Source organism: Procambarus clarkii, chromosome 16 (assembly GCF_040958095.1).
Source record: "Procambarus clarkii isolate CNS0578487 chromosome 16, FALCON_Pclarkii_2.0, whole genome shotgun sequence".
NCBI lineage: Eukaryota > Metazoa > Arthropoda > Malacostraca > Decapoda > Cambaridae > Procambarus > Procambarus clarkii.
The window spans coordinates 43,015,192-43,027,993 of NC_091165.1; positions in this window are offsets into that span (position 1 = coordinate 43,015,192).

Consider the following 12,802-nt stretch of genomic DNA (forward strand, 5'->3'; position numbering starts at 1 on the left):
ACAGACATCTGGTGATGAGGTAGAGTGCATCATGAGCATCAATATCCTCAATCCTCCCATCCATCCTCTTAAGGATGTTAACCCTCTTATATATATATATATATATATATATATATATATATATATATATATATATATATATATATATATATATATATATATATATATATATATATATATATAAATATATATATATATATATATATATATATATATATATATATATATATATATATATATATATATATATATATATATATATATATATATATATATATATATATATATATGTAAAGTATATTTTGGTAGCAGTCTTTCCTGTAGACATATATTATTAAATATGACCGAAAAAGTAAGATTAATAATTCTAACACGAATTTTCTCGTAACTGCAAAGGGCCTATTGACCCATATTTCTTGATGCTTCTATATTGGTGCGGAGTCTTGAAGTGGGTAGAATATAGTTGTGCATTAATTGGTTGTTGATTGCTGGTGTTGACTTCTTGATGTGTAGTGCCTCACAGATATCTAGCCGCCTGCTATCGCTGTATCTGTGGAGATTTCCGCGTTTTTTGTTAAGACTTCTCAGGTGATGGTCTGGTTGTGGGAAGAGATTATGTGTTTCTTAATGGAGCCCTGTTGCTTATGCATCGTTAATCGTTTGGAAAGAGATGTTGTTGTCTTGCCTATATACTGAATTCTTTGAGGCTTACAGTCCCCCAAGTGGGCATTTAAAGGCTTTGACGACATTGGTGTCTTTTAAAGCGTTCTGCTTTGTGTCTGGAGAGTTTCGCATGAGTAGGTTGGCCGTTTTCTTGGTTTTATAGTAGATCGTCAATTGTATCTTCTGATTTTTGTCTGAAGGGATAACGTTTCTATTAACAATATCGTTCAGGACCCTTTCCTCCGTTTTATGAGCTGTGGAAAAGAAGTTCCTGTAAAATAGTCTAATAGGGGGGTACAGGTGTTGTGTTAGTTATCTCTTCAGAGGTTACATGGCGTTTCACCTTCCTTCTTATGATGTCTTCAACGAAACCATTGGAGAAGCCGTTGTTGACCAGGACCTGTCTTACCCTACAGAGTTCTTCATCGACTTGCTTCCATCCTGAGCTGTGGCTGAAAGCACGGTCGACATAAGCATTAACGACACTCCTCTTGTACCTGTCTGGGCAGTCACTGTTGGCATTGAGGCACATTCCTATGTTTGTTTCCTTAGTGTTGACTGCAATGTGGAAACCTCTGCTCCTTTCCATGACTGTTACATCTAGAAAGAGCAACATCCCATCCTTCTCCATCTCGTAAGTGAAACGCAACACAGAATTCCGCTCAAATGCCTCCTTCAGCTCCTGCAGATCTCTGACATCAGGTACCTGTGTAAAAATGTCGTCAACATACCTGCAGTATATGGCCGGTTTCAAGTTCATGTCGACTAAGACTTTTTGCTCGATGGTACCCATGTAGAAGTTTGCAAACAGGACACCTAGGGGAGAACCCATGGCGACCCCATCTACTTGCTTATACATGTGTCCATCCGGGCTCAAGAAGGGTGCCTCTTTAGTACAAGCTTGGAGTAGTTTCCTTAGAATGTTTTCTGGTATGTCAAGAGGAGTACAGGCCGGATCACGATACACTCTGTCGGCTATCATCTCGATTGTTTCATCCACAGGTACGTTGGTAAACAGTGATTCTACATCCAACGAGGCTCTTATCCCTGTGGCCCGTGTTCCCCGCAGTAAGTCAACAAATTCCTTTGGAGACTTCAGGCTGAAGGCGCAAGGGACATAAGGAGTCAGCAAGCCGTTGAGTCGTTTCACCAGACTGTACGTGGGTGTGGGTATCTGGCTGATGATTGGCCGAAGTGGGTTTCCAGGCTTGTGTGTCTTGACATTTCCATACGCATATCCAGGTTTATATTCCCCAATAATCTTTGGCAGGTGGAGTCTGGATTTCTAGGCATTCACAGTTTCGATCAATTTGTTGACCTTTGCTTTCAATACGGCTGTAGTGTCCTTCGTTACCCTTTGGAATTTAGTTTGGTCAGAGAGTATGAGGTTCATTTTCGCCAGATATTCGTCTTTTTTAAGAATGACTTATATTGGCGACTTGTCACCTCTCCTGACAACTATCTTCTTGTTCTCCCGAAGGCTCTTAGCTGCCGCTTTGAGCTCGGGGGACAGTATGGTGCTTCTGTAGTTGCCTCGATTCTTTCCTCCTTCCACAATAAGTTCTGCTTGTAAGGTATCTTTGGTGGTGACCTTCTTTTGTGTCTCGAGGTCGAATATGTCGTCCAACAGAATCTCCAACTCCACTTTCCGGGCCATCTCACTCGGTCTGGACATAACGTGACAGTTTATACCTAGATTTAGGAGAGTGACTTGGTCCTCAGTGAGGTTGATTCCTGCAAGGTTCAGGAAGCCATCTCTTGGTCGTGGAATTGCCATAGGTCCTCCATATAACGTTGTTAGTTTCTTGATTATCCTTGTTTCAGTGCTGAGGTGATGTCGGTCTGTGAGGATGTCGAGGTGTTGTTCAATGCGAGTACGGAGACTTTCGTCGATGTTGCTGTTTCTCCATTCGTTTGTAGCATGAAGTAGTTGCATTTAGTTGTCTTTGATTTCATTTTCTGCCTCGTATATCTGATCATGAATCAGATTTTGGCGATATTTTATCGTGAAGGCTTGATTCCTTGCTGCTGGGTCGTGCATTTTAATATTAGTATATTTTGGAAGCAGTCTTTCCTGTAGACATATATTATTAAATATGACCGAAAAAGTAAGATTAATAATTCTAACACGAATTTTCTCGATCTTTCTTACGTTTCTTTTCACTGTTGATGGTAATTCAAAAATCAATTCTCCAAAATTCATTTTTATTTCTAGTCTGACGCGACACTTGAGTGCGTTTCGTAAAACTTATTACATTTTCAAAGAATTTAGTTTACACACACACACACAACTTTAATTGAATAGAGCTTAAACATCTTCGAGTTTTTATACCTACATTTGGGTGAAGTGACATGTTACAATAGTTTTGGATGAGGTGAAAATAAACTTTTAACACAAGACAGGACACGAAACAATGGGTATTAAAGGTAGGTAACTTCAGAAGGTCTATTTTGATTGGCCCACATTTCTTGATGCTTCTATATTGGAACGGAGTCTTGAAGTGGGTAGAATATAGTTGTGCATTAATTGGCTGTTGATTGCTGGTGTTGACTTCTTGATGTGTAGTGCCTCGCAGACGTCAATCCGCCTGCTATCGCTGTAGCTATCGATGATTTCTGTGTTGTTTGCTAAGATTTCTCTGGTGATGGTTTGGTTGTGGGAAGAGACTATATGTTCCTTAATGGAGCCCTGTTGTTTATGCATCGTTAAACGCCTGGAAAGAGATGTTGTTGTCTTTGCCTATATACTGAGTTTTTTTAGGCTTATTGTCCCCAAGAGGGCATTTGAAGGCATTGACGACGTTGGTCTCTTTTAAAGCGTTCTGTTTTGTGTCTGGACTCATGGACTTTGTGGAGCCTACTCATGAGAAACTCTCCACAGTAGCTGTCTTGGGTCTTTTCTGGGAACATGTAATTCTACTTAAAGTTAAGTTTCGTAATTGTTTTCTTGTTCTAATGTAGGTGATAGTTATCTGAGGAGACATATATTATGTTAGCTATACCGTCAATTAGGATTATATTGCAGTGATTGTATTATACCATATAAAGAGAAATATATACATATGTTTACTTTAATATTCATGAGTTTTTACTTGTACATTTTAATTAAAATTGTATCTGCTAGGAACTAGGAACAGGACATATACACGAGCCTTGTTGAACTAGGTAGATAACAGTCATGTCGTCTTGGGCCACCAATCAATGTTTCAAGTTCTTTACAACTAAAAATTTTGCTAAGACTTTCCCTTGGAAGCAGATCGCTCTTCGTCCCTCAAATGCTTTATGGTCATCCCATTTTGAATATAGATTCTGCTAAGCTTTTGGGGCAAATTTTTGACACTCATTTGTCTTTGTCACTCCATAACTTTTACTTCCGAATTGAATACTCTAAACCCTTAACTTATTTAAGGTCTTGCCCATACTTCATGGGGAGCTGATAAGCGCACGCTCCTCTCATTACATTCCTCTCTCGTTCTTTCTAAACTCGATTATGGATGTCCTGCTTACTCGTCTGCTTCTCTTTCTACCCTTCGCCGTCTTGATGCTCTGCACCATACTGGGTTATGCCTCAGCTTTGGTGCCTTTCGTTCGACTCCGACCCTAAGCCTTTATGTTGAAACTGGCATCCTGTCTCTACAGGATCACCGTGATCGCTAATGTCTTCGCTGACTTGCACAGTCCTTACAACACCCTCTCTCTCTCGCTAATGTCGTGCCTCGATTTTTACGCCTCCTGTGATTCATGTTCCCCCTTCAACACCTACCACTTTCTGTACGGTTGTCTCGCTTACAAAATGGTCTTTCTGTTCGTGTTACCAATATTTCTCCATGTATCGTTCTGGCTTTGCCCCCGTGGAGGGTCCCCCCCCCCCCACCCTTCCTAAATTTTGTAAAACCTTGACCCTCGTGGCTAAAGTTTTTACCCCTCCTACAGTTCTGAAACGCGTTTTTCTTGAACACTTGTCGTCACACTCCCACTCCATTTTCCTCTTCACCTATATGTCGACGTCTGTAGACGGTGTAAGGTTACTCTGTTGTTTTTCCTGACCACACCTATATGTATCGTCTGCCTCTGGAGACTAGAATCTTCACTGCCGAATTTTATGCTAATCTATATGCTCTTCGTCAACTGCTTTCACACTGTCAATCCTTTTTTGTTTTTGCAGTGTACTCTTGCAGTGCCCTCATGGCTTTGGAGTCCTTTAATCCAGCCCATCCTGTGGTCGTCGATATTCCACATTGTTTCTTATCTCCAACAGATTTAGGACAGTGAAGTTTTGCTGGGTTTCCAGCCATATTATTGTGTCCTTTAATGAGCATGCGGATGCTGCCGAAAGGAAACTATCCGCACCTGTCCCATCTCCCGTAAAGGTATCCTTATTCTGACAGTTACCCAATTATTCATTCCACCATTCTTGCTTGTTGGCAGGGTCGTTGGTCTTTTTCTTACATTACTGATAACAAACTGGGTGCTATTAAGAGTAGCGTGTGTCCCCGTGGCCTTCCTCCTTCCATTAAAACCAGCGGTGGGAAACGGCTCTGGTTACGTATTGGCTATACACGTTTAACTCATGGGCACTTAATGGAGCGCCGCCCTGCTCCATCTTGTCCAAACTGCATTGTCTCTTACGGTCATGCATATCCTTGTTGAATGTCTTGACTTCCAGGACGTACGTGGGTCTTGCTTCCCGACCATCCCTTGCAGTCTCTTGTCCCTCGATTGAATTCTTGGTGATTTGGATAGTTTTGATATCGTTTGCCTTATGAGTTTTTGTTCTCGTATTGGCATCCTTAGTGATATTTATCGCCCTATGATTATCCCGCACATTTGATGGTGCTACATAGCTTTCTCAGCTTGGTGCCTTATTTTAACAATTACTTACTTGATTATGTTTCTCAGAACATGATCAAATGTTCTAAACATTCAAACAAACATGATCTAACATAAACCTACCCACTCTTTTTCTTTCTTTTTTTTTGTTTCACTTTCTCTTTCGTTCCCATTTAGGCCTTTTATTACCCCCAACAAAATCTTTATTGGACCTATCTTTCCCCTTGTTTTTAGCTTCCTCTAAGATTTCCTCTTCCTCCCCTCTCTCTCTCTTGCCTTACTTATGCTGGGGGGCATTTTGCTCTTCCTGACACGTCCTAGAGATGGGGCATCTCTACCAGTGCTCAAAATGTACTACGTTCAAGCAGTTAGGTCACTCATTGACTATGCTGCTCCTGCTCTTACATCCCTCAGCAATAATCAATAAGAGGAACTGGAAGTGTCTCAAAATGATGCCCCCAGAACAATGTTGTGAGCACTTACATGGATGTGTCGAGAGAATCTAAGAATTTAAACCAACTTACTAGCCTTAGAGAACAGGATCAGACAAATCGAGTCTAAAGATAATCATTAAATGATTACCAGTTACAAAAATCAGCATGTGACTCGCAAAGGCTCAAGGCAGTCAAATGGAAACCATCTCAGGACTGACAACCACTTACATCTTCACAGATGGATCAGTTCATCAAGAAAGATGTTCTGCTGGGGCAGCAGTTTACACTAACAACCATGCAGCCTACTGGAGCATGAACAATGGGTACATGAACATTTTTGCAAACATAATTATATGCCCTGAAGAAGGCCATAAATTATACAATTGAGAATAATTTACATGATGTCATCATTCATACCAACTCTAAATCTTCGCTCCAGGCATTGTTATCCAGCCAGAACTGAGATAATATACATGACAGAAATCCTACATATATGAAATGAAGCACACAATTTAGGGCTGTCAATCACCCTACGGATACCAAGTCACATTGGCATAGATGGTAATGAAAAGGCAGACTCACTAGCAAAAACTGTCATTACTCTATCTGTCGTATAGGTTAAAATACGTACAAGTTTTCACAGATTAAGGAGCAAATCAAGAAGAAAATATTCCCAACTATCAAAAGTCGCCACAGAGCTAAAGTAACGACTGGGTACTCCTCTCTCAAGCCTGTCAAAAAGAAATCCAGAGATATTGCAGTAGCCATACACAAATTCAGACTTGGTTACAAGTGCTACTGCTTGGAGATAATATTTCCTATAGTTAAAGAGTGTTATATCTGTAGAACAGATGCAGAGGCGCCACAATTGCATTACTTACTGTAAAGTGAAGCAACTGAAGCCCTGCGCATCAAACTTAACATTAATCCAACGACAGCAGCGGCATTTGCCCGAAACGCTATGCTATTAGTGGCCTTAGGTATTGTATGTAGTTGCTCTATTTATACATCCAACGTTATGTTTGTAATTCATCTATGTATGTAATTTTACCTGAATAAACATTTTTTTTAATTTTAATTAGATGCAAGTTCCACAGCGACTACAATGATTACAAAAGCAGTTGAGGAATGGGATACACTAGTGAACAATCTGCATGTACGTATGCCACCAAGAAATGTTATTAAAACAAGACTAAAACCAGTGCACTAAAACAGAAGTGAAAACGAAACAGGGGAAAAGAGAAAACCCCAACTCAATTTAAAACATTGACCCATAAATCACAGTAACAAGGTTATCACGAATAGTCAAACTCAATTATGGGCTCACTATAGCCTGTGCTACATATGTGAAAAATTTTACCTACAATATCTATATTATTATCTAAGAAATATATTATTTCAAAATCATTATCGAAATCTATATTAAAATCATCTCAGAATCCCCACAGATTCATTATATCCTACATCTGGATCCTAGATGACAATGCCACTTTGATCACGTACACCATAGGGCCCTATAGGTGCTTACGTGACTTTGTGCATGATTTCTCAAAGTTCTAGAAGCTTCGAGAAGAATATCTTAATTAAAAAAGTATTGGAACAATCAATCGATTTCCGGTGATGATTAAATCAAATTCTTAATAACAGTCAATAGTACTAACAAGTACTACTTATAATCTTTAAATCTTATATCTAATTATTTTATAATCACATCTTATTTCAATCATATGTCTAGACAGTAAAAATAATCAATCAATATTCATTGAAGAATACCTTCCTCAAAAAAAGGGAGGAGCCAACTCGGGAGTAAAGCAACCTACGGGGCGCCCCGAGGCAGAATGCGTTGTTTACAGAGTGAACAAGTGTGATAGTGCCTTGCAAACATTATTGTGTAAAGGACACCATAATAACATATCTCTATCACCAGTGATTACTCTCTAGAACTGTGGGAGTACCTGGGCAATATATTTATAAGGAAAATTCCTAGTACTTCATCTAAATAAGAGTGTAAAGTGGAGCCACCAGTGACGCCACCTCCACCTCCACCATCAATACCGATCTGATCCTACTGCAAACGCAATTAAGGACGTAATCAATTAGCAAGCTACCAGAACAATAAAGAGCTAAGCTGTGACATAAAATCTAGTGCCTGAACTAAACAAGAGAGTTATCCAGTCTGGCCACTTGTCAGACGGCACCCGGCACACAGACATAAGTACTGTATATAGAGTGTTATTGTGTGTTAATTGGCCAATTGCAGACCTGTATAACCTTAATATATACAAATTCGTCTGTATTTAAGTAAGTATTTATTAATCCTGCAGCGACTAAAGCTGTTCAAGTTATCTGGACCCACAGGAGGTACACACCCTCATGAGTGTCCCTGTCATTGAGGAGTCCAGTCAAGCTCAACTGAATCTCAAATAAATTGAACATAATAGTAAATATAATTGATCATATACATTAGGTTAACAATTTCTTACTTAGTTATCCTTAATTTATCATATAAGTTTATCAAATTGAATATAATCTTTAGTACTTAGTTACCAGAACATGGATGACCTTTAAGGTAATTTAATTGCATATTCTTATATATCATACCTCTATAGTACTAATTGTTGTGTTTATTAGTGTATATATATATATTGGCTGTTATAGTTATGGTGACAGCTCGACTGTGTACATGTTTAGATCCCTGATTTAAACAGAACCAGTGTTCAGTTACAGAACTAAGTTATTAAATCTTATCCTTGTATTAAAAGTACAAGCTGATGTGTAAAAATTGTCTGCTGGTTGATTGTGGATCTTCAATTAACTTCTCCATTCATCTTTAGGGACCCCACCTGCCCCTTACAGCCCACAGTCTGTCAATAGGAAAAGAGGAGCTAGGATTTACGACCCTAGCTAGGGACTTTAGTAGAATTAATTTTGCATGTATGAAGTTTTTAATTTAGTACAGTACAAAGCCCTAGTAGTTCTCCTCATTATATCTATCCTGACAATTTTCCCACAACGTGGGCATTTTGTGCTGAGTCACTAAATCTAAAACAACAACAAAAGCTCGTCTCTTCACAATCGACATGATAATGGCCCAGAACGGACCGAAAAGTTGTCGTCTTTTCATCTTCTAGTGTGTGGTTTGGTCAACATGGAGTATTTAATATTTGTGGTACGTGCACAAAGGGACACAGGTGGAAGCTGAGTACTCAAATGAGCCACAGAGACACTAGAAAGAACTTTTTCAGTGTCAGAGTAGTTAGTAAATGGAATGCACTAGGAAGTTATGTGGAGGAGGAGGATTCCATACACAGTTTCATATGTAGATAAGATAGAGCTCGAGAAGCTCAGGAATCTGTACACTAGTAGATTGACAGTTGAGAGGCGGGACCAAAGAGTCAAAGCTCAACTCCCATAAGTATAGCTAGGTGAGTGCACACACACACATACACACACACACACATGGGGCCTCGTAGCCTGGTGGATAGCGCGCAGGACTCGTAATTCTGTGGCGCGGGTTCGATTCCCGCACGAGGCAGAAACAAATGGGCAAAGTTTCTTTCACCCTAAGTGCCCCTGTTACCTAGCAGTAAATAGGTACCTGGGAGTTAGTCAGCTGTCACGGGCTGCTTCCTGGGGTGTGTGTGTGTGGTGTGGGGAAAAAAAAAAAGTAGTTAGTAAACAGTTGATTGACAGTTGAGAGGCGGGCCGAAAGAGCAAAAGCTCAACCCCCGCAAAAACACAGCAAGTAAACACACAGGGGGGGCCTTTTAGCCTGGAGGATAGCGCGCAAGACTCGTAATTCTGTGATGTGGGTTCGATTCCCGGACCAGGCAGAAACAATTGGGCAAAGTTTCTTTCACCCAGAATGCCCCTGTTACCTAGCAGTAAATAGGTACCTTGGAGTTAGTCAGCTGTCATGGGCTGCTTCCTGGTGTGTGTGTGGTGTGGAGGAAAAAAAATAGTAGTTAGTAAACGGTTGATTGACAGTTGAGAGGCGGGCCGAAAGAGCAAAGCTCAACCCCCGCAAACACAACTAGGTGAATACACACACACACACACACACGCACACACACACACACTTCCCCGAAGGGTCTGGGAAGCTCTTGCGTAGCTAGTGAATTGGGAGGAATAATCAGTGTATATGCGTATATGAGTGTATATGAGTGATTGAATAACTAGTAAGCTCACTCAAACCACAAGAAAGTGAAGAAAAACAGTGGAAACAGCACCACTGAAAATAAGTGTTGAGTACATCGTGGTATTGTTAAATTGTGGAGCCGAAATTGTGGGGCCGGAGCCTTACTAGTGACCTCACCAGCTGTGACACAGAGATGCGGGAACCTCACACCTGACCAGCCGCGTGGAGTACTTTCTCGACTGTTTGTGCTGCAGATTGTGCAAGGTATTGAGGAGCGCCTTTTTGGCTAGGTTGTTACTGCAATGACAAGATCAGGAAGGGGTTCAAGGTCAATCACCAGCAGGGACGAGGAGGAGGACAGATTTATAGATAAATTAATAGGGAAATTTGTAGAGAAAAGGAGCGATTGGATGGAGGATCTAATCCAAGGAATTAAAAGCGAGTTATTTCAGCAAATACAGAATGCGGTAGAGAGGCAGAAACAAGAGCTTATGCTCTATATTCAGGAAGAGATTAGGAAGGGAAGAGAGGACTGAGAGAGGGAATGTGCTCGGATCACAAACGAATTAGGAAGGATTAACAGCATGTCTAAGGACAGAGGATTAGTGGGGGATGGGTTAGTGACTGCAGTTGGGATGGAGAATCCCCAGGGGACAGGCTACCAGCATGACAATGAATTACTGAGGAGACAGTCTATTATAATACATGGATTATTCGAATCTGGGGCACCAACAAGACAAGAGAGAATAGAGACGAAAAAATATGAATTGCATGACATATTGAGATGTATTGGAACAGGAATGGCAGAACACGAGGTGGATATCAGCCGCCGGGTAGGAAATTACAATTGTACCAAGAATAGACCTGTTCTGGTGTAATTCTCCAATGAGGAGGCTGTGGAGTACATAATGAGGAACAAGCATTTACTCAGAGGAAGTGAAACCCCTTATAATGTGTTTATAGAGAGGTTTATGACGAAAGATGAGCAAATAACATACAAGAATAGGTGGCAAGCACGACACCGAACTAGCCTCTCAGGTAGTCTCACCTCCCAGGTCACATCCCAGGTCACCTCCCAGGTCGCATCCTCCCCAACTCAGCCCTCCTATACATCCCCCCTGCCTCAGTCCCCAAAACCCCCCCCTGCTTCATCCCCCCAAAACCCCCCTGTCCCTTCCACATTTGCACCTCCCCAACGATTCCCTTTCCCCTGCTACATCACACCTGTCAACGACCCCAGTGGGTCAAGCCATGCCTTCCCCAAACCCACCTTCCCATCCCCCCTCCCCTACTACCCCTTCCTACTTCCCTGCCCATTCTACCCCATTGCCTTCAATTCCATCTACTCCATCCCAGCTTCCACTGCACCCCTCTTACACTCACCCCCAAACCCAACCCAACCCTCACCCCTCCTATGACCTCCAGCCCTCATTTAACCCCCTCACCTTGTGACCCCCTAACACCTTCCCCCATCTCCCCCTTCCCCTCTTCTACCCCAAAACCCCCACCTACCCCCGATTCCCCCCAAACTAATACACCCTCTCTTCCACTCCCAGCACCCATGCTCCATTCTCCTCTCAGCCCTCTGCCCTCAATATCCCCCCCCCCAACCTCTCAACCTCTATCTGACTCTCAGTCTCACTCTATTTCTCAACCCCCCCTATGCTATTCAGACCCCTAACTTTCAGGCCCATTATGCCCTTCCTACCCCCCTAGATGCCCAGACCCCATTCGCCTTCCAGGCAATCCCAGGCACCCTCCAAGCACCCCCCCAGTCACCCCCACAGCCCCCACTCACCCCCCAGACACCCCCCCGTCCCCTCCAGACCCCTGGTGAAAGGGGGAACTCTGACACCAGAGTTTCCAAGAAGAGTCTCAAGGTTTGGTACACCAATGCTGATGGGGTAGCCAATAAAGCAGAAGAGATAAAAGAATGAGTTAGTGAGGCAGACCCAGACATAGTGGCAATAGTGGAAACTAAAATAAATGGCATGATCTCGGATGCAATCTTTCCAGAGGGGTACCAGGTGATAAGAAAAGAAAGGACACAGACAGGGAGGAAGAGTGGCACTCCTAATAAAGCGGAAATGGAAGTTTGATGAGCTGGAAAATCCGGGTACCAACGAAAGCACGAACTCCATACATGGAACTCTGACAGTGGATGGGAAGAAGATTGTAATCTTGATACTCTACAATCCCCCACCAAACAGTAGAAGGCCCAGGCAGGAGTACGAGGACAGCAACAAGGCATGTACAGATGAACTGCAGAGGGCAGCAACAATACTGCATAGAATGAGAGCGAAGCTGCTGGTCATGGGGGACCTAAATCACAGAGAGATAGATTGGGAAACGAGGAATCCCCATGGCGGGGAGGAGACCTGGGGAGCGAAGCTGATAAACGTTATTGACAGGAATTTCCTAACACAGCATGTGAAGGAAGATACTAGGGAAAGAGGAGGGGATACGCCCAGCCTATTAGATCTCATTTTCACCCAGAATGTAGAAGACATTGAGAAATTGGAACATGAAATACCACAAGGAGCCAGTGACCATTGTGTCCTAGTCTTTGACTACATAATGGAGCTTAAAATTGTGACCAAAGGACAAGAGGTCCGGGAAATTAGACTTGATTACAGAAAAGGGGACTACAGAAGGATGAGGGACTACCTGGGAGAAGTGCAGTGGGAGGAAGAACTTAGAGGAAAAACAGTGCCAGGTATGATGAACCAAGTCATAT